Here is a 24,813-nt window from a genome sequence, read left to right as displayed (position 1 = left end):
CAAATGCATGCCTCAAGTCATGGGGGCCCCAAATGCATGCCGCATGTCATGGGGTCCCCACATGCATGCCGCATGTCATGGGTGTCACGCTGTCACTGTATACAGGAGGTAGGGGGCCTAAGCTGACCCTAAGCTGGGGCCCTGACTAATCCCTCAACCTGGAGGTACTGTTAAAGGTACAGAGGTCCAGGCCGCCAGCGTAACCCCTACCTCCTGAGGATCCCTGCACCTCAGTAATCTAGTCCTGAGAAGGACCCCGATCACAACAATTGGGAACCAGAAATAATATGCCCACACACAGTATTTTGACGAACGAGACAGTACAAGGGAAAAACCAAAACCACCTTGCAAACAACTACTACACGACTACAACAGAGGGAACACCAACGGGAAGGGAGATAAATGATAAAGCGAGGAAAGGGAAAAAACACTTCCAAATACACTTATCTCAGCAACTCCAAACACCACGATCCGCTCTGTAAGTCCGAATGAAATGCTTTCACCGACACCTCCCAAACAGACCAGCAGGTATATGAAGGAGTCTCACTAAAGAAGCATTGATTGCAGCTGGGCGAGGCTGGACCTCAGCTAGCCCAGAGAGAGAGAGAATTAACTCCCTCACTGCCGAGAAAACACAAAGCACCAACAAGTCAGCTGCGAGAAGTCAGGCTGTGTACTCGTGACGATCTTCGTGGCAACACACCCGTGACAGTACCCCCCCTTCTACGAGGGACCTCCGGACCCTCAGGGCCAGGTTTATCCGGGTGAGTCGTGTGGAAGGCCCGAACTAATCGGTCTGCGTTAATATCCGACGCAGGAACCCACATCCTCTCCTCAGGACCATACCCCTTCCAATGAACCAGGTACTGAAGGGACCGGCGATTAAAACATGAATCAATGACCCTCGATACCTGGAACTCCAAGTTACCATTGACAACCACTGGAGGGGGAGGTAAAGGTGACGGTACCACCGGCGCCACATACCTCTTAAGCAATGATCTGTGAAACACGTTGTGAATTTTAAACGTAGGGGGGAGGTCAAGACGGAATGCCACCGGATTAATAATAGAACTGATTCTGTACGGCCCGATGAACCTGGGACCCAGTTTCCAGGAGGGAACCTTAAGTTTAATATTCCTGGTAGACAACCATACCCGATCGTTCACACTTAGGTCCGGACCAGACACTCTCCTCCTATCAGCCATACGTTTGTATCGGTTCCCCATAGTATTCAGATTCTTCATCACCCCTCTCCATACTGAAGCGAGAGATGAGGAAAATCGTTCCTCCTCCGGAACCCCCGAAGAGCCCCCCCTACTGAAAGTACAAAACTGGGGGTGAAAACCATATGCCCCAAAAAACGGGGACTTACCAGTGGACTCGCTCCGCCTATTATTAAGAGCAAACTCTGCCAGAGGTAAGAAAGAAGCCCAGTCCTCCTGGTTCTCTGACACAAAACACCGGAGATATGTCTCCAAGCTCTGGTTCATACGTTCCGTCTGACCATTGGTCTGAGGATGAAAAGCCGACGAGAATGACAAATGCATCCCCCGCCGTGCAGAAAACGCCTTCCAGAACTTGGACACAAACTGAGACCCCCGATCAGACACCACCTCGGAGGGTACCCCGTGAAGCCTCACAATCTCCCCGATGAACACCTGCGCAAGAGTTTTAGCATTAGGGAGAGCCGGAAGAGCGATAAAATGTGCCATCTTGCTGAACCTGTCCACTGCAACGAGTATGACCGTTTTACCCGAAGACGGAGGGAGGTCCGTAATAAAGTCCATAGACAGATGAGTCCAAGGACGCTCCGGGATCTTCAAAGGTAAGAGGGCCCCAGACGGACGGGTATGTGAGGTCTTAGAGCGCGCACAAACCCCACAGGACGCGACAAAAGTTACCACCTCTTTATGTAAGTTAGGCCACCAAAACCGACGCGAGAGGAGATCCACAGTTGCTTTACTCCCCGGGTGTCCTGCAAAAACTGAGTTATGGTGTGCCTCGATCACCTTTTGTCGCAACTGATCTGGAACAAACAGCCTCCCCGGAGGTCCAACAGGGGCGTCCCCCTGAGCCTCCAATATCTCCTCCTCCAGCTCAGAGCATACTGCCGAAACCACCACCCCCTCCTGAAGAATAGGAATCGGGTCGTCCGTATTCCCGGCCCCAGGGAAACTACGAGATAAGGCATCCGCCTTTACATTTTTAGACCCAGGACGATATGTAACGACGAAATTAAACCTGGTAAAAAACAATGACCACCTAGCTTGTCTGGGATTCAGACGTTTAGCGGACTCCAGATATAGCAGGTTCTTGTGATCGGTGATGACGGTGACCGGATGAACTGCCCCCTCCAAAAAATGGCGCCACTCCTCAAAAGCTAACTTAATGGCCAAGAGTTCCCTATTGCCGACATCGTAATTCCTCTCAGCGGACGACAATTTTTTAGAGAAAAAGGCGCACGGATGCCACTTACCAGGGGACGAACCCTGTGACAATACTGCTCCCACCCCTACCTCGGAAGCGTCTACCTCTACAAAGAATGGCTGTGACGCATCAGGTTGAATGAGTATGGGTGCCGAGGCAAAACATTTTTTCAAGGAGGAGAATGCTTGACAAGCCTTGTCAGACCACCTAGAAAAATCCGTCCCCTTTTTAGTCATGTCTGTGAGAGGCTTAACCATGGACGAGAAATTACGAATGAACTTCCGGTAATAGTTAGCAAACCCCAGGAAACGTTGTAGTGCCTTAAGATTCTCTGGCCGATCCCACTCAAGAACTGCCCGCACTTTCCCAGGGTCCATACGAAAACCGGACGCTGAAACCAGGAAGCCTAAAAACTGGAGTTCCTGTACGGCGAACACACACTTTTCCCACTTGGCATACAGTTTATTATCCCGCAAGATCTGTAACACCTGCCTAACGTGCTCCTGATGAGACACCAGATCCGGCGAGTAAATTAAGATATCATCCAGATATATGACAACAAACTGTCCCACCAGGTGGCGAAAAATATCATTAACAAAGTGTTGAAACACCGCCGGGGCATTAGTCAGACCGAATGGCATGACAAGGTTCTCATAATGCCCCTCCGGAGTGTTAAACGCCGTCTTCCACTCATCCCCCTCCTTTATCCTAATCAGATTGTACGCCCCCCTGAGATCCAACTTAGAGAACCATTTGGCGCCCACGATCTGATTAAAGAGATCGGGAATAAGTGGGAGCGGATACGGATCTCGGACCGTAATCCGATTAAGTTCACGGAAATCCAGGCAAGGGCGTAGGCCTCCATCTTTCTTCTTAACAAAGAAGAACCCCGCAGCCACCGGTGAAGATGAAGGTCTAATATGCCCCTTAGCCAGACTTTCTGAAATATAATCCTTCATAGCCTGCCTCTCAGGACCAGAAAGGTTATACAACCTAGCCTTAGGTAACTTGGCCTCCGGGAGCAGTTTTACAGAACAGTCATACTCGCGATGAGGAGGTAGTTCCTGACACCCTTTCTCCGAGAATACATCCTCAAAGTCCGCCAGAAATGGAGGTAAGACCCAAGGAGTAACCGCACCGATGACCGTGTTCATGCAGTTTTTATTACAGAATTTACTCCATTGGCTTATCTCTCTGGTTTGCCAATTAATAACCGGGTTATGCTTAGCTAACCAAGGAAGGCCCAACACTATAGGAGTGGGAAGACCCTCCAACACGTAACAAGACAACAGTTCTTTATGTATTGCCCCCACTTGAAGTTTTACGTCATGCACAGCTTGCAAAAAACTTCCCTGACCGAGAGGCCTGGCATCGATCGAGAATATGGGGATGGGTTTAGCCAACTCACTCAATCGCATACCTTGAACCCGGGCAAACCGAGCATCAACCAGATTAGCCCCGGCCCCACTATCCAGAAGAACAGATATCCTCTCAGTTCTCGTACCCACCACCACCTCCGCCGGTACGAGAAACTGAGACGAACCTAGGGACGAAATACCTACTCCCAGATTGCCGTCCACCACACAACCTGGGATCAACAGTTTTTTCGACGACTCTTTACTCTGCAAGGGACGGGATGGACACCCCCCAATAAAATGTCCCTTTTTCCCGCAGAAGAAACACCTTCCCGTCTTATGGCGCACCACCGGTCCCCTTCCCCGAAATGATGTCCCTCCTAATTGCATAGGCTCCTCCGGACTGACCAGGGGAACCACCATATGAGGGGACCTTGTAGGAGGTGGAGACATCGCAGGGGGTAGAGTTATCCCGCAGCTCTCCCGAAGCCGTCTGTCAACGCGAATAGCAAGGGCCATAGCGGCTTCCAGTGACGCGGGAGAGTCATACTGTGCCAACACATCCTGTAATTTGTCGGATAAACCATGACAAAACTGGCTCCTAAGAGCCGGGTCATTCCACTGGGTGTCCGTGGCCCACCTACGGAACTCCGAACTGAATTCCTCCGCCGGACGATCTCCCTGCTGGATCCTACGTAACTTAGACTCAGCAAGGGAGATCCGATCTGGGTCATCATATACGAGTCCCAGAGCAGCGAAAAACCTATCCACTGACTGGAGAGCCGGTGAGCTCGGGGGAAGAGAGAACGCCCAAGATTGTGGGTCCCCTTGTAGGAGCGAGATGACAATTCCCACCCTTTGTTCTTCACTGCCCGATGACCGAGGCCGCAGCCGAAAGTACAATTTGCATGCCTCCCGGAAAACAAAAAACTTGTCCCGCCCCCCAGTGAACCTGTCAAGGAGAGCTACTTTAGGTTCTGGTCCGGCTTGCTCCAGAGGATGCAAGACCTTGGACCTAACGTCCGCCAGCCCCATGGACAAACTCTGCAACTGCCGAGCTAGACCGGCTACTGGATCCATGGTAGCTGGAGAAAAACTAAGTGGGTCGGTGAAAATGTCACGCTGTCACTGTATACAGGAGGTAGGGGGCCTAAGCTGACCCTAAGCTGGGGCCCTGACTAATCCCTCAACCTGGAGGTACTGTTAAAGGTACAGAGGTCCAGGCCGCCAGCGTAACCCCTACCTCCTGAGGATCCCTGCACCTCAGTAATCTAGTCCTGAGAAGGACCCCGATCACAACAATTGGGAACCAGAAATAATATGCCCACACACAGTATTTTGACGAACGAGACAGTACAAGGGAAAAACCAAAACCACCTTGCAAACAACTACTACACGACTACAACAGAGGGAACACCAACGGGAAGGGAGATAAATGATAAAGCGAGGAAAGGGAAAAAACACTTCCAAATACACTTATCTCAGCAACTCCAAACACCACGATCCGCTCTGTAAGTCCGAATGAAATGCTTTCACCGACACCTCCCAAACAGACCAGCAGGTATATGAAGGAGTCTCACTAAAGAAGCATTGATTACAGCTGGGCGAGGCTGGACCTCAGCTAGCCCAGAGAGAGAGAGAATTAACTCCCTCACTGCCGAGAAAACACAAAGCACCAACAAGTCAGCTGCGAGAAGTCAGGCTGTGTACTCGTGACGATCTTCGTGGCAACACACCCGTGACAATGGGGGCTCAAATGCTTGCCGCATGTCATGGGGGCCATAAATGCATGCCGCATGTCATGGGGGCCCAACAAGCATGCCGCATGTATTGGGGCCCCAAATTCATGCAGCATGTCATAGGGGCCCCACATGCATGGCGCATTTCATGGGGGCCCCACTTGCATGCAGCATGTAATGGGGGATCCAAATGCATGCTGCACGTCATGGGGGCCCCACGTGCATGCCGCATGTCATGGGGGCCCCGCAGGCATTCCACATGTCATGGGGGCCCCAAATAAATGCTGCATTTCATGGGGGCCCCACGTGCATGCCGCATGTCATGGGGCCCCCCAAATGAAGGCCGCATGTCATAGGGGCCCCACATGCATGCCGCATATCATGGGGGCCCCAAATGCATGCAGCATGTCATGGGGGCCCCACGTGCATGCCACATGTTATTGGGGGCCACATGCATGCCGCATGTCATGGGGGCCACACTTGCATGCAGCATGTAATGGGGATCCAAATGCATGACGCATGTCATGGGGGCCCCAAATGCATGCAGCATGTCATAGTGGCCCCACGTGCATACCACATGTCATGGGGGCCCCACATGCATGCCGCATGTCATGGGGGCCCAAATGCATGACGCATGTCATGAATGCTCCACGTGCATGCCGCATGTAATGGGGCCCCCAAATTCATGTCGCATGTCATAGGGGCCCCACGTGCATTCCGCATGTCATGGGGGCACCACTTGCATGCAGCATGTAATGGGGGCACCACTTGCATGCAGCATGTAATGGGGGATCCAAATGTATGACGCATGTCATGGGGGTCCCACATGCATGCCGCATGTCATGGGGGCCCACATGCATGCAGCATGTAATGGGGGATCCAAATGCATGACGCATGTCATAGGGGCCCCACGTGCATGCCGCATGTCATGGGGACCCACATGCATGCCGCATGTCATGGAGGCCCCCATGACATGCGACAAGCATTTGGGCCCCACATGCATGCCGCATGCCATGGGGCCCCCAAATGCATGCCGCATGTCATGGGGGCCCAAATGCTTGCCGCATGTCATGGGGGCCATAAATGGATGCTGCATGTCATGGGAGAACCACATGCATGCCACATGTCATGGGGGTCCCAAATGAATGTTGCATGTCAAGGGGGCCCCACATGCATGCCGCATGTCATGGGGGCCCACATGCATGCCGCATGTCTCAGGTACCCCAAATGCATGCAGCATGTTATGCATGCCCCAAATGCATGCCGCATGTCATGGGGGCCCCACATGCATGCCGCATGTCATGGGGGCCCCAAATACATGCCGCATGTCATGGGGGCCCCAAATGCATGCCGCATGTCATAGGGGCCCCACATGCATGACGCATGTCATGGGGGCCCCACATGCATGCCGCATGTCACTGAGGCCCCAAATGCATGCCGCATGTCATGGGAGCCCCACATGAATGTCGCATGTCAAGGGGGCCCCACGTGCATGCCGCATGTCATGGGGATACCAAATGCATGCCGCATGTCATGGGGCCATAAATGCATGCCGCATGTCATGGGGGCCCCACGTGCATGCCACATGTCATTGGGGGCCCACATGCATGCCGCATGTCATGGGGGCCACACTTGCATGCAGCATGTAATGGGGATCCAAATGCATGACGCATGTCATGGGGGCCCCAAATGCATGCGGCATGTCATAGTGGCCCCACGTGCATACCACATATCATGGGGGCCCAAATGCATGACGCATGTCATGGGGGCCCCAAATGCATGCCTCATGTCATGGGGGCCCCAAATGCATGCCGCATGTCATAGTGGTTTCCAAATGCATGCTGCATGTCATGAGGGGCCACGTGCATGCCGCAAGTCATGGGGGCCCCAAATGCATGCCACATATCATGGGGGCCCCACGTGCATGCTGCATATATTGGGGGCCCCAAATGCATGCCACATGTCATGAGGGCCCCGCTTGCATGCCGCATGTCATTGGGGCCCCGCAGGCATTCCGCATGTCATGGGGGCCCCACGTACATGCTGCATGTCATTGGGGCCCCACGTGCTTGCCGCATTTAATGGGGGACGCAAATGCATGCATGCCGCATGTCATCGGGGCCCCGCAGGCATTCCGCATGTCATGAGGGCCTCACGTGCATTCCGCATGTCATGGGGGCCCCACGTACATGCTGCATGTCATTGGGGCCCCACGTGCTTGCCGCATGTCATGGGGCCCCCCAAATGCAGGCCGCATGTGACAGGGGTCCCACATGCATGCCGCATGTCATGGGGGCCCCAAATGCATGCCGCATGTCATAGTGGCCCCAAATGCATGCTGTATGTCATGAGGGCCCCACGTGCATGCCGCATGTCATAGGGGCCCCACGTGCATGCCGCATGTCATGGGGGCCACACATGCATGCCGCATGTCATGGGGGATCCAAACTCATGCTGCATGTCATTGGGGCCCCAAGCGTATGCCGCATGTCATGGAGGCCCCATGTGCATGCCACATGTAATGGGGGCCACAAATGCATGCGGCATGTCATAGGGGCCCCACGTGCATGCCGCATGTCTCGGGCACCCGAAATTCATGCCGCATGTCATAGGGGCCCCACGTGCATGGCGCAAATCATGGGTGCCCCACATGCATGCCGCATGTCATCGGGGCCCCAAATGCATGCCGCATGTCATAGGGGCCCCACATGCATGCCGCATTTCATGGGGGACCCAAATGCATGCCGCATGTCATGGGGCCCCAAATGCATGTCGCATGTCATGGGGGACCCACATGCATGCTGCATGTCATGGGGGCCCCAAATGCATACCGCATGTCATGGGGGCCCCAAATGCATGCCGCATGTCATGGCCCCCCCAAATGCATGCAGCATGTCTTGGCGCCCACAAATGCATGCCGCATGTCATAGGGGCCCCACATGCATGGCGCATTTCATGGGCCCCCCACATGCATGCGCATGTCATGGGGGCCTCAAATGCGTGCCGCATATCATGGGGGCCCCAAATGCATGCCGCATGTCATGGGGGCCCACATGCATGCCGCATGTCATGGGGGCACCACTTGCATGCAGCATGTAATGGGGGCACCACTTGCATGCAGCATGTAATGGGGGATCCAAATGCATGACGCATGTCATGGGGGTCCCACATGCATGCCGCATGTCATGGGGGCCCACATGCATGCCGCATGTCATGGGGGCACCACTTGCATGCAGCATGTAATGGGGGATCCAAATGCATGACGCATGTCAAGGGGGCCCCACGTGCATGCCGCATGTCATGGGGACCCACATGCATGCCGCATGTCATGGAGGCCCCCATGACATGCGACAAGCATTTGGGCCCCACATGCATGCCGCATGCCATGGGGCCCCCAAATGCATGCCGCATGTCATGGGGGCCCAAATGCTTGCCGCATGTCATGGGGGCCATAAATGGATGCCGCATGTCATGGGAGCCCCACATGCATGCCACATGTCATGGGGGCCCCAAATGAATGTTGCATGTCAAGGGGGCCCCACGTGCATGCCGCATGTCATGGTGACCCCACATGCATGTCGCATGTCATGGGGGCCCCACATGCATGCCGCATGTCTCAGGTACCCCAAATGCATGCAGCATGTTATGCATGCCCCAAATGCATGCCGCATGTCATGGGGGCCCCACATGCATGCCGCATGTCATGGGGGCCCCAAATACATGCCGCATGTCATGGGGGCCCCAAGTGCTTGGCGCAAGTCATGGGTGCCCCACATGCATGCCGCATGTCATCGGGGCCCTAAATGCATGCCGCATGTCATAGGGGCCCCACATGCATGCCGCATGTCATGGGGGCCCCACATGCATGCCGCATGTCACGGAGGCCCCAAATGCATGCCGCATGTCATGGGAGCCCCACATGAATGTCGCATGTCAAGGGGGCCCCACGTGCATGCCGCATGTCATGGGGACCCCAAATGCATGCCGCATGTCATGGGGGCCATAAATGCATGCCGCATGTCATGTGGGCCCAACGTGCATGCCGCATGTATTGTGGGCCCCAAATTCATGCTGCATGTCATGAGGGCCCTGCATGCATGCCGCATGTCATGGGGGCCTCGCAGGCATTCCGCATGTCATGGGGGCCCAAATGCATGCCGCATGTCATGGGGTTCCCACGTGCATGCCGCATGTAATGGGGGATTCAAATGCATGCCGCATGTCATGGGGGTCCCACGTGCATGCCGCATGTCATGGGGATTCAAATGTATGCCGCATGGCTTGGGGGTCCCACATGCATGCTGCATGTCATGGGGGCCCCAAATGCATGCCTTAATTCATGGGGGCTCCAAATGCATGCCGCATGTCATGGGGGCCCCACATGCATGCCGCATGTCATGGGCCCCCCAAATGCATGCCGCATGTCATGGGGTTCCCACATGCATGCCGCATGTCATGGGGGCCCAAATGCTTGCCGCATGTCATGGGGGCCATAAATGCATGCTGCATGTCATGGGGGCCCAACGTGCATGCCGCATGTATTGGGGGCCCCAAATTCATGCCGCATGTCATGGGGGGCCCGCAGGCATTCCGCATTTCATGGGGGCCCCAAATGCATGCTGCATGTCATGGGGGCCCCACGTGCATGCCGCATGTCATGGGGGCGCCAAATGCATGCCGCATGTCATAGTGGCCCCAAATGCATGCTGCATGTCATGGTAGCCCCAAATGCATGCCACATGTCATGGGGGACCCACGTGCATGCCGCATGTCATGAAAGCCCCACGTGCATGCCGCATGTCATAGGGGCCCCACATGCATGCCACATGTCATGGGGGCCCCAAATGCATGCCACGTGTCATGGGGGCCCCAAATGCATGCCGCATGTCATGTGGTCCCCATGTGCATTCCGCATGTCATGGGGGCTCTACATGCATGCCGCATGTCATGGGGGCACCAAGTGCATGCCTCATGTCATGGGGGCCCCAAGTGCATGCCGCATGTCATGGTGGCTCTAAAAGCATGCCGCATGTCATGTGGGCCCCAAATGTATGCCACATGTCATGGGGGCCCCAAGAGCATACCGCATGACATGGGGGCCCCAAGTGCTTGAGGCATGTCATGGGGGCCCAACATGCATGAAGCATGTCATGGTGGCACCAAATGCATTCTACATATCATGGAGGCCCCACGTGCATGCCACATGTCATGGGGGCCCCAAATGCAAGCCACATGTCATGGGGGCCAAAAAAGCATGCCGCGTGTCATAGGGGCCCCAAATGCATTCCGAATGTCATGGGGGTCACACATTCATGTCGCATGTCATGGGGGCCCCACGTGCATTCCACATTTCATTGGGGGCCCCAAATGCATGCTGCATGTCTGGGGCCCCAAATGCATGCTGCATGTGATGGGGGCCCCAAATGCATGCAACATGTCATGGTAGCCCCACATGCATGCCACATGTCATGGGGGACCCACGTGCATGCCGCATGTCATGAAAGCCCCACGTGCATGCCGCATGTCATAGGGGCCCCACATGCATGCCACATGTCATGGGGGCCCCAAATGCATGCCACATGTCAGGGGGGCCCCAAATGCATGCCGTATGTCATGGGTGCCCCAAATGCATGCCGCTTGTCATGGGTACCCCAAATGCATGCCGCATATCATGTGTACCCCAAATGCATACCCCATGTCATGGGGGACCCACGTGCATACCGCATGTCATGGGGACCCCCTATGCATGTCTCATGTCATGGGGGCCCCAAATGCATACTGCATGTCTTGGGAGCTCCACATGCATGCCGCATGTCTTGTGGCCCCACGTGCATGCCGCATGTCATGGGGCCCCATGTGGATGCCGAATGTCATGGGGGTACCAATTTCATACCGCATGTCATGGGGGACACTCATGCATACCGCATGTAATGGGGGCAACACGTGCATACCGCATATCATGGGGCCCCACGTGCATACCGCATGGCATTGGTTCCAAAATGCATGCCGCATGTCATGGGGCCCCATGTGCATGCCACATGCCATGGGGTCCACATGCATACCGCATGTCATTGGGGGAACATGTGCATACCGCATATCATGGGCCCCACATGCATACCGCATGTCATAGGTGCCCCAAATGCATGCCGCATGTCATGGGGCCCCATGTGCATGCCACATGTCATGGGGGCCCCAAATGCATGCCACATGTCATGGAGGCCCCAAATGCATGCCGCATGTCATTGGGGCCCCAAATGCATACTGCCTGTCATGGGACCTCCACATGCATGCCGCATGTCATGGGGCCCCATGTGCATGCTGCATGTCATGGGGGCCCCAAATGCATGCCGCATGTTATGTGGCCCCAAGTGCATGACGTATGTTATGGGGCCCCATGTGCATGCCGCATGTCATGGGGGCCCACATGCATGCCACATGTCATGGGGGCACCACATGCATACCGCATGTCATGGGGCTCCACGTGCATACCGCATGTCATGGGGCCCCACGTGCATGACGCATGTTATGGGTGCCCCAAATGCATGCTGCATGTCATGGGGGCCAAAAATGCATGCCACATGTCATGGGGGCCACACGTGCATGACACATGTCATGGGGGCTCCACATGCATGCCACATGTCAACGAGGCCCCACGTGCATGCCACATTTCATTGGGGGCCCAAATGCACGCTGCATGTCAGAGGCCACAAATGCATGCTGCATGTCATGGGGCCCCACATGCATGCCCCATGTCTTGGGGGCCTCAAATGCATGCTGCACGTGATGGGGGACCCAAATGCATGCCACATGTCATGGGGGCCCCAAATGCATGCCGCATGTCATGTGGCCCCAAGTGCATGACGCATGTCATGGGGCCCTTGTGCATGCCGCATGTCATGAGGGCCCACATGCATGCCACATGTCATGGGGGCCCCAAATGCATGCCGCATGTCATGTGGCCCCAAGTGCATGACGCATGTCATGGGGCCCCTTGTGCATGTCGCATGTCATGAGGGCCCACATGCATGCCACATGTCATGGGGGCACCACATGCATACCGCATGTCATGGGGCTCCACGTGCATACCGCATGTCATTGGGCCCCACGTGCATGACGCATGTTATGGGTGCCCCAAATGCATGCCGCATGTCATGGGGGCCAAAAATGAATGCCACATGTCATGGGGGCCACACTTGCATGACACATGTCATGGGGGCTCCACGTGCATGCCACATTTCATTGGGGGCCCAAATGCATGCTGCATGTCAGAGGCCACAAATGCATGCTGCATGTCATGGGGCCCCACATGCATGCCCCATGTCTTGGGGGCCTCAAATGCATGCTGCACGTGATGGGGGACCCAAATGCATGGCACATGTCATGGTAGCCGACACGCATGCCGCATGTCATGGGGGCCTCAAATACGTGCCACATGTCATGGGGGCCCCCACATGCATGGTGCATGTCATAGGGGCCCCACATGCATGCCGCATGTTATGGGGCCCCACATGCATGCCGCATGTCATGGGGGCCTCAAATGTATGCTGCATGTCATGGGGCCCCCAAATGCATGCCGCATGTCATGGGGTCCCCACATGCATTCCGCATGTCATGTGGGCTCTACATCCATGCCGCATGTCATGAGGGCACCAAGTGCATGCCGCATGTCATGGGGGCCCCAAATGCATGCCGCATGTCATGGGGGCTCCAAATGCATGCCGCATGTCATGGGGGCCCCAAAATGCATGCCGCATGTCATGGGGGCCCCAAGAGCATGCCGCGTGACATGGGGGCCCCACGTGCTTGACGCATGTCATGGGGGCCCCACATGCATGCCGCATGTCTTGAGTACCCCAAATGCATGTCGCATGTCATTTGGGCCCCACATGCATGACGCATGTCATGGTGGCCCCAAATGCATTCTACATATCATGGAGGCCCCACGTCCATGCCGCATGTCATGGGGGCCCCAAATGCAAGCCGTCTGTCATGGGGGCCAAAAAAGCATTCCGCATGTCAAGGGGACCCCAAATGCATGCCTCATGTCATGGGGGCCACAAATGCATGCTGCATGTCATGGGGCCCCACATGCATGCCCCATGTCTTGGGGGCCTCAAATGCATGCTGCACGTGATGGGGGACCCAAATGCATGGCACATGTCATGGTAGCCGACACGCATGCCGCATGTCATGGGGGCCTCAAATACGTGCCACATGTCATGGGGGCCCCACATGCATGGTGCATGTCATAGGGGCCCCACATGCATGCCGCATGTCATGGGGCCCCACATGCATGCCGCATGTCATGGGGGCCTCAAATGTATGCTGCATGTCATGGGGGCCCCAAATGCATGCCGCATGTCATGGGGTCCCCACATGCATTCCGTATGTCATAGGGGCTCTACATCCATGCCGCATGTCATGAGGGCACCAAGTGCATGCCGCATGTCATGGGGGCCCCAAATGCATGCCGCATGTCATGGGGGCTCCAAGTGAATGCCGCATGTCATGGGGGCCCCAAATGCATGCCACATGTCATGGTGGCCCCAAGAGCATGCCGCGTGACATGGGGGCCCCACGTTCTTGACGCATGTCATGGGGGCCCCACATGCATGACGCATGTCTTGAGTACCCCAAATGCATGTCGCATGTCATTTGGGCCCCACATGCATGACGCATGTCATGGTGGCACCAAATGCATTCTACATATCATGGAGGCCCCACGTCCATGCCGCATGTCATGGGGGCCCCAATTGCATGCTGCGTGTCTTGGGAACCCCAAATGCATGTCGCATGTCATGTGGCCCCACGTGCATGCCGCATGTCATGGGGACCCATGTGCATGCCGAATGTCATGGGGGTACCACGTGCATGCCACATATCATGGGGTCCCCACATGCATGCCTCATGTCATGGGGGCCCCAAATGCAAAGTGCATGTCATGGGGGCCTCACGTGCATACCGCATGTCATGGGGACCCCCAAAGCTTGACTCATGTCATGGGGGCCCCAAATGCATTCTGCATGTCATGGGAGCTCCACATGCATGCCGCATGTCATGTGGCCCCACGTGCATGCCGCATGTCATGGGGGACCCTAATGCATACCGCATATCATGGGGGCAACACGTGTATACCGCATATCATGGGGCCCCACGTGCATACCGCATGTCATTGGTGCCCCAAATGCATGCCGCATGTCATTGGGGCCCCATGTTCATGCCACACGTCATGGGTGCCCACATGCATAACGCATGTCATGGGGGCAATACGTGCATACCGCATATCATGGGGCCCCACGTGCATACCGCATGTCATGGGGGCCCCAAATGCAGGTCGCATGTCAAGGGGCACCATGTGCATGCCACATGTCATGGGGGCCTCAAATGCATGCCACATGTCATGGAGGCTCCAATTGCATGCCGAATGTCATTGGGGCCCCAAATGCATACAACCTGTCATGGGATCTCCATATGCATGCCGCATGTCATGGGGCCCCATGTGCATGCCGCATGTCATGTGGCCCCAAGTGCATGCCACATGTCATGGGGCCCCATGAGCATTCCGCATGTCATGGGGGTTCCATGTGCATGCCACATGGAATGGGGAACCCACATGCATGCTGCATGTCATGGGGGCCCACATGCATGCCGCATGTCATGGGGGCCCACATGCATGCCGCATGTCATGGAGGCACAAAATGCATACCGCATGTCATGGGGCCCCAAGTGCATGCCGCATGTCATGGATGCCCCAAATACATGCCGCATGTCATGGGGGCCAAAAAAACATGCCGCTTGTCATAGGGGCCCCAAATGCATTCCGCATGTCATGGGGGTCACACGTGCATGCCCCATGTCATGGGGGCTCCACATGCATGCCACATGTCATGTAGGCCCCACGTGCATGCCGCATTTCATTGGGGGCCCCAAATGCATGCTGCATGTCAGGGGCCACAAATGCATGCTGCATGTCATGGGGGCCCCAAATACGTGCCACATATCATGGGGGCACCAAATGCATGGGCCATGTCATAGGGGCCCCACATGCATGCCGCATGTCATGGGGCCCCAAATGCATGCTGCATGTCATGTGGTCCCCACTTGCATTCCGAATATCATGGGGGCTCTACATGCATGCCGCATGTCATGGGGGCACCAAGTGCATGCCTCATGTCATGGGGGCCCCAAATGCATCACGCATGTCATGGTGGCTCCAAATGCATGCCGCATGTCATGGGGGCCCCAAATGCATGCCACATGTCATGGGGGCCCCAAGAGCATGCTGCATGACATGGGGGCCCCACGTGCTTGAGGCATGTCATGGGGGCCCAACATGTATGCCGCATGTCTTGGGTACCATAAATGCATGTCGCATGTCATTTGGGCCCCACATGCATGAAGCATGTCATGGGGGCCCCAAATGCAAGCCACATGTCATGGGGGCCAAAAAAGCATGCCGCATGTCATAGGGGCCCCAAATGCATTCCGCATGTCATGGGGGCCCCACGTGCATGCCGCATTTCATTGGGGGCGCCAAATGCATGCTGCATGTCTGGGGCCCCAAATGCATGCTGCATGTGATGGGGGCCCCAAATGCATGCAACATGTCATGGTAGCCCCACATGCATGGGCCATGTCAAGGGGCCCCACATGAATGCCGCATGTCATGGGGGCCCCAAATGCATGCCGCATGTCATGGGGGCCCCACATACATGCCGCATGTCATGGGTACCCCAAATGCATGCCACATGTCATGGGGGACCCACGTGCATGCCGCATGTCATGGAAGCCCCACGTGCATGCCGCATGTCATGGGGGCCCCACGTGCATGCCACATGTCATGGGGGCCCCAAATGCATGCCACATGTCATGGGGGCCCCAAATGCATGCCGTATGTCATGGGTGCCCAAAATGCATGCCGCATGTCATGGGTACACCAAATGCATGCCGCATGTCATGTGTACCCCAAATGCATGCCCCATGTCATGAGGGACCCACGTGCATACTGCATGTCATGGGAGCTCCACATGCATGCCGCATGTCATGTGGCCCCACGTGCATGCCGCATGTCATGGGGCCCCATGTGCATGCCGAATGTCATGGGGGTACCAATTTCATGCTGCATGTCATGGGGGACACTCATGCATACCGCATGTCATGGGGGCAACACGTGCATACCGCATATCATGGGGCCCCACGTGCATACTGCATGGCATTGGGGCCCAAAATGCATGCCGCATGTCATGTGGCCCCATGTGCATGCCACATGCCATGGGGGCCCACATGCATACCGCATGTCATGGAGTGAACATGTGCATACCGCATATCATAGGCCCCACGTGCATACCGCATGTCATAGGTGCCCCAAATGCATGCCGCATGTCATGGGGCCCCATGTGCATGCCACTTGTCATGGGGGCCCCAAATGCATGCCACATGTCATGGAGGCCCCAAATGCATACCGCATGTCATGGGGCTCCACGTGCATACCGCATGTCATGGGGCCCCACGTGCATGACGCATGCCATGTGTGCCCCAAATGCATGCCGCATGTCATGGGGGCCAAAAAAGCATGCCGCATGTCATAGGGGCCCCAAATGCATGCCACATGTCATGGGGGCCGCAAGAGCATACCGCATGACATGGGGGCCCCAAGTGATTGAGGCATGTCATGGGGGCCCAACATGCATGCCGCATGTCTTGGGTACCCCAAATGCATGTCGCATGTCATTTGGGCCCCACATGCATGAAGCATGTCATGGGGGCCCCAAATGCATTCTACATATCATGGAGGCCCCACGTGCATGCCGCATGTCATGGGGGCCCCAAATGCAAGCCACATGTAATGGGGGCCAAAAAAGCATGCCGCATGTCATAGGGGCCCCAAATGCATTCCGCATGTCAACAGCTGGACTTTTGGATTTCGGAAATGTTTGCGTTTTTTGACCAGATTCGCGTCAGGCGCTCCCACACTCGTCCCGAGGGGACGAGCATCTCCGGAATTTGCGATTAAGCCTCGGCGTCCGCGCTACAGTTTTCTGGCTCTGGAACGCACGCGGTTTGGAGCTGGACGCCGATATTCGGCGTGCCGCACTCTTATCACATGCCGGACGCGCTGTACTTTTTTCGTAACGTTTCGAGATGAAAACATTTTTCCAAAGAAATCCTCTCTGCCATCTTCTTTAATAGCCAGCTCTCACCTACAATAGCCAGCCCTCACGAAAAAACTTTGCCGCTGGACGACGCAACGCTCGCCATTTTACAGATCCAGCCCGGGAGATGCTCTGCACGCCGCCCCGGGTCGATCCGACGCCATTAAGGCTCCGAAAAAAGGCTTGCAAAAACCTCGTCTGTTCCAGGTCCGAAAAACAAGCCATTTAGCCAGCCCTCACAACATTTCATCTCTTGGAAATGACCACCAGATGGCATCTGTGCTTTAAATATCATTCATTACTTGTCAGCCAGAATTCAGCTGCATTTCTGGAAATTGAACACTGGATGGCAGCTGTGCTTTAAAAGCCATTCACTCGTTCATGATAGACCCTCACAGGAAACACACAATAAGGAGATTTTTCACTTATCCTTCGGTGGAAAGGCTGTGATGGGGGGAGGGGATGATGATGTAGCATTTTTGTCTCTGTTGTTTCACTGAGATTAGGACTTTCAATGTGCTGCTGCCTGACCTTGTAAAACATTAACTCTTTTAACACAGATTGTGACCATATAATCAAATGAGAATAAGGAGTTTAATTAAAGGCATTTAAAAAGTTGCAATTTTATTACATCATTATTTAAAAAGACACAAAAATGGCAGCAATAATCACTGGTATTGAGGCCAATAATCACATCCATAGATGGAGCCCATATTTCATATCAAAAATAGGTAAAAGTAAATAGAGCATGTGACCATGTTGTAAAACACTTAAAGTTGTGTAAAAACCGTGGCGTAGGAACGGGCTGTGAAATAAGCGCGCCTAAACAACTATAAAGTTTACGTTTTTTTTCCGTAATCCATCAGATGAGCGTGATAACGGACGCTGCGCTGAATGGCGGCGTCAGAGCGACTTTTTTTTGTTGCAGATTGAATTTTAAGTGCTTTTGGTATCATCAAACCTGTAGCCAGCTCTCATCCTCATTGAGCTATTCCAAGGGTGAGGGCAGGCTAGGGGTCGCCCTGGAGGCACCTGTAGCCAGCTCTCATCCTCATTGAGCTGCTCCAAGGGTGAGGGCTGGCTAGGGGTCGCCCTGGAGGCACCTGTAGCCAGCTCTCATCCTCATTGAGCTGCTCCAAGGGTGAGGGCTGGCTAGGGGTCGCCCTGGAGGCACCTGTAGCCAGCTCTCATCCTCATTGAGCTGCTCCAAGGGTGAGGGCTGGCTAGGGGTCGCCCTGGAGGCACCTGTAGCCAGCTCTCATCCTCATTGAGCTGCTCCAAGGGTGAGGGCTGGCTAGGGGTCGCCCTGGAGGCACCTGTAGCCAGCTCTCATCCTCATTGAGCTGCTCCAAGGGTGAGGGCTGGCTAGGGGTCTCCCTGGAGGCACCTGTAGCCAGCTCTCATCCTCATTGAGCTGCTCCAAGGGTGAGGGCTGGCTAGGGGTCGGCCTGGAGGCACCTGTAGCCAGCTCTCATCCTCTTTGAGCTGCTCCAAGGGTGAGGGCTGGCTAGGGGTCGCCCTGGAGGCACCTGTAGCCAGCTCTCATCCTCATTGAGCTGCTCCAAGGGTGAGGGCTGGCTAGGGGTCGCCCTGGAGGCACCTGTAGCCAGCTCTCATCCTCATTGAGCTGCTCCAAGGGTGAGGGCTGGCTAGGGGTCGCCCTGGAGGCACCTGTAGCCAGCTCTCATCCTCATTGAGCTGCTCCAAGGGTGAGGGCTGGCTAGGGGTCGCCCTGGAGGCACCTGTAGCCAGCTCTCATCCTCATTGAGCTATTCCAAGGGTGAGGGCTGGCTACGGGTCGCCCTGGATGTACCTGTAGCCAGCTCTCATCCTCATTGAGCTATTCCAAGGGTGAGGGCTGGCTAGAGGCAGCCGTGGCAAACGAAAGCCAGCCCTCATGGTGTTTGTGTTATTAAAGAAAAATAATAAATTTGAGGGCTGGCTAGAGGCAGCCGTGGCACACATATATATATATTTCTGCAGTATCTGTGCATTATGAATCGTGATATGTGTTAAAGGGGCCCACTGAGACTTTCGCCTAGGGCCCACATAAACCTGGAGCCGGCCCTGCCCATGTGTGGTGATTATTGATTCCAGTACTAATAGGAATAGCAGGGGCACTAACAGCATGAATGGGGTGTTTATTTATTTGTATTTTGGATATTGTTTCTTCTGGTGTGTGAATATATGGCACTGACCAGTTTAATGCCCTGTATTTGTGTGGTTTTTGCCTTGGATTCTTACATTTTATTATATTGTCTGCTATAGTATATATTTTGTGCTATAGTGCATTACCTCTAATACTGGTGGCGGATTTGCCAGTCAGTATATTAATGTGAAAAATTGATCACCAGGGACAGCCTAAGTGTATATTTGATCTTTACTTGATCTATTACAATCATGTGTTTTTCTGGGATGGATTTTGGAGTAGGTGGGCTTTCCATTAGTGGGTAATTCCACTATATTAACTTTTACTTGTGTTTTCATGAATTGGATTGTGACATTGATTGTATGTATTTATAAAAAATATAATTCATTGTAATTTATTGAAGTATTGTCTAGATTGGGTGATCACTGCACAAGAGCATACCCCTTTTCTTCTTGCCGATGTTTATATATATTTCGTATGCTGCATGTTGATCCCATAGTGATTAGATGGTGCCCTCCATAACTTTGAGTTTGTGACAAAAGTATTCTTGGGGTGATACCTTTATCGACTAACCAGAAAATATATATATATATATATGCAAGCTTTCAGAGCATTAGAGGCTTCTTCTTCAGGCAACATTACAAATGAATTCATAAGATAAAAGGAACAGCATTGGAGAGATGTTACAAGAAGACATTTGTTCATGAGGTGTAAGTTGCAAAAGGCCTTGGGAATGTTTAATTATCTGGAGGTGTGAATTGTGTCCATGTAGTGAGTCATAAAGCTATGTTTTATCGTTAGTCCTGTTGTCAGTGAATTGAACATCCTTATCAATTTGAATTCCCAAATGTTTCTTTCTCTGTTGCCCTTGAAGTGACCTTTTAGTATCAAAACTTTTAGATTTTTCATACAGTGTCCCCTTCAGTGTCCAATTCAGACCTTCAGATAATTAAACATTTCCAAGGCCTTTCATTCATACAAAAAAACTAATTTGCTCTCCCTAACATATCAGTAGAAGACATCACAACTTACACCTCATGAAGAAATGTCTTGTTGTAACATCTCAAGTCCTTCTGCAGCCTTATCTCAATTGAATTAACATACAAACCAAAGCTTTTTTTTTTTTCTTTTTTCAAATGCTTCCTCAGGGTATATGAGAGCCTACAGTAGTTGGTGTATCTGAGTCTATATTCTGGCTTTTGAAGGAGCAACTTGCTAATTCTTACTATTGCTAGAAAATGGACTCTCCTGGAAATCCAGACCTGTTTCTCTGCAAGATATGCCTGAAGCTCTATAAAAACCTGCGCAGGCATCTAAAGACCGTATGCATGAAAACCCGTCAGGCGGAGATCGACAATGAAATCAAGAATACAAAAAGGAACATGCACAAGGTGGCTGAATCCCTTTCTGTTGTGCCTTATGACAGCCTCGATTTCAAAAACAGCCAATTTACAAGTGCTCAGGACTTCTTCACAGAATTTTTGAAAAGTCGAGGTTGCATCGTGACCGGAAAACCATCTGAAAGGTATGTATATGTTTCTTCATAATATTTCAGGGTTTTCTAGCATTTACCTATTCATTACCTATCCTAATTTTGCACGTAATTTTGTTTTTTACCTATATACATCTTATGCAATATATCTTAGTTGAGTGCTATCAAAATGGCTGAAAGACATGCCAACATAGTGCCAAAAAGTCTACCCCTACCCATCTAAGTAAGCTTCATACTTTATACTTTTATTTTTCTGTTAATCTAGATAGAAAAAAGGCTTGTTTTTTTCAGTGAGCTAGTGTTACTTTTACCATATATTGTACTGTAAAATTGGGAAAAAATTCTATGTGCGCTTAAATTGTAAAACTGTGCAATTGCACTTTTTAACACTGCGTTCACTACATGGAGTGATGCCTCAGCTCAGCTCAGTATAACTTTGCGGATACCAAAAATGTATACTTTTGCTTTTATCTAAGTGCTGGAGAAAATTCTGAATTTTTAAAAAAAAAAAGTTTTGCACTTTGTGGTCATTTTTTCCAACCTATAGCATTATTTTTTGTGATCCATGTGATGACATTTTTTTGTGGCTAGGAGTGATGTATTCAAAGATATCATTTTTAGGTAGACAGTGTTTTGATCACCCAGTATTGAATTTTATTGGCGCATGTGTGTGCATATATATATATATATATATATATAATTTTTTTTTTTTTCTTCAATATAATAAAATATAATAACATAATGTAATTACCTTATAATAATGTAAATATAATATGGCATACTATAATAATATATTAATAATATAATTAATACACTATAAAAATATAAAATTGTATCTAATACAAGATAATATACATATAATATAACAATATAATATATTATATTATATTAAATATAATATAATGCTATATTAAATAATATATTACTAATATAATATGACATAATTAAAATGTATATAATCTAATATTGTAAATATAATATAATGTAGTAATAATAGAATTATAGTATGATATAATTACAATATAATAAGAATATCGTTTATGTGACAGCTGGCTACTGATGGTCCTAGATGTCCCTGTAGCTGGCTCTCACTTCTACTCCTAACTCAGATGTTTCAAAGCTCTCATTTGCTATTGGGTCAAAACTAAGATTGTTGTCACTAGAATGGCCCTACAGGCACCACAATAGTGGTAAAGGGCCTTGACCAACCATCCAAGTCGCCTGCAAAGTTCTATATGTTGATACTCTCAATTATAGAGGAATTAATGCAGATTTTGGGTTTCTTTTTTAGGCCATCCACTGAAGAAGAGGAGCCTATGACACTTCCTCCTGAGGTTGAAGAAGCTAGGTAAGAACTATGCACCAGATTTCTAAAAACATTTGTAACAGCTTTACTATTATTAGTAAAGGAAGCTTATGATGTCAATAATCACCCTAATATATTCTTGCCTCTTTCAGTTCGAATGCCACGATGCCCATGCGGAAAAAACTTGCTGTGGTTGGGTTTCATAAGATGCACAGCTTAAGTTCCTCAATTTTACTGGCTTTTAAAAACTATTTAAAGGGAAAATGTACCGAATTGACCATAACACCGATGGTAAGTGTAATTTTATCATTTTGCGTGTGTTTGAGGAATCCTTACAGATGTGAACCCTGATGCATGATCATTTTTTTAAATTTTAGATACGAATCGTTTCTCGCTTTCTTTATTATGTAAACCCGGAAGACATCTCTGCTGACTTTTTAAAGAACTTGAAGGCCACTAGAGAATATTTTATTTCCTTGGAAAGCTTAGGCTGTGTGCCCACGTAGCATTTTTCAAGCGTATATGCTGCGGAATTTCCGCAGCGTAAACGCTTGAAAAACGCATGTAGATCCGCACCCCATGGTCCCCAATGGGATTCCGCATGTTCTATGCACATGCTGCGGATTTTTCCGCAGCGTTTATGCTACGTCCAAAAATCCGCAGCATGTCATTTAATTTTGCGGAAGCGCAGCGGAACTCCCGCCATTGACTTGCATTGAGACGCATAGAAACCGCGACTGTACATTTGTACAAGCGGCTTCTATGCGTCTCTATGTGCGGATGGTACCCAGTTCTGGAGGAGAGGAGACTCTCATCCAGACCTGGGTACCATTGTACCTGTAAAAAAAGAATAAAATAACAAATAAAGTTTATACTCACCTGTCCGGCGGCTTCTCTCTGAATGCCAGCAGCGCTGAAGGACCTGCGGTGACGTCACAGTCATGTGACCGCAGGCCCTTCACCGCTCTGTCTCGCGATATGCCGGCAGCCGGGAACAAGCCAGGAAGCAGCGCTGCAGCCACGCCGGGGCCTCGGGGGTGAGTATAGCTTTATTTGTTTTAATTTTTATGGTTCACACTGTATAAATCCATGCTGTTTCCATGGATTTATACAGTGTGACCTAGTTGTCAAGCACTTTCCAAGTGATGCTATCGCCTGGAAAGTGCTTGTCAATCTGCATGCGGAAACGCATGTGAACCCGCATGTGGATCCGCATGTATTCTGCAGGAAAAACGCATGCACAATCTGCATGCGTTTTTTTCTGCCAGGGAGATGCAGAAATGCTGCAGAAATTTTCTGCTTCATTTCTGCATCGTGGGCACATAGCCTTAAAGACCAATGAAGAAACAATAAAAAAGCATATTAGTCACCTGCGGAGATTTGTAACTTTTGTATGCTCAAAGGACTACCCCTATCTCCTTGACGAAGAAGCAAAAAATGCAGTTGAGCCCTTTAAGGAGACTTTGAGTGTTGTAGTAAAGAGATTAAACAAGAAGCTTGCAAAAAGGCAGGAAGAGGGGGTAAGTAGCTCAAGTTTATACTACACCTGCAATTTAAATTTTTACTGTCATGGGGATGTAAAATGCCATAAAAACATCATGGGAAAGGTTGATTATTAGAAAGTCTAGATTTATTTATTACTTGTTCTGCCATGCAAGGTTGGAACAAAGTAATATTTAGCTCTTAGAAGCTCAGGCAAATCCCATATTTCCATTTCAATTGAATTCAAAATATTTTAACTTGCTAAAATGAGTTCATAATCACAAATGCGCTGAGGTTACATCTTCTGGCTCCATTATGGGATCGGTAAAATGGAACCCCTAGATAAAAGATTTGTCGAATGATGGAAACAAAGAATGCTAAATGTATCTAATGGGCTAACATGCAAAAAAAATAAATAAAAAGAATGAACCTGTAACATAACTCATTTTATCATCCACAGATTGGAATCCACGCCTGTGACTATGGCTGATTGCTGCAAAATTTTGAAAGTGGCAAAGCCTCACGTGACTGATATTTTTACACAGGCAGAAATTAGTAAGATGTTGAGTGATAAGGAGAAGACCCTAGCATGTTATTATCTTCAGGCTGTTATTATCTATAAGCATCTACGTAAGCCATCTGAGGCAAAAAATCTAATGGTAGGTTTAATTTAATTAACCAACTTAGCATATTGCTGACAGATGCTGCTTT

The sequence above is a fragment of the Phyllobates terribilis genome, unplaced genomic scaffold (genome assembly GCF_046119375.1).
Source record: "Phyllobates terribilis strain yellow unplaced genomic scaffold, ASM4611937v1 Scaffold_182__1_contigs__length_3807330, whole genome shotgun sequence".
NCBI classification, from domain to species: Eukaryota; Metazoa; Chordata; class Amphibia; order Anura; family Dendrobatidae; genus Phyllobates; species Phyllobates terribilis.
Note: the sequence above shows the minus strand (reverse complement) of the source record.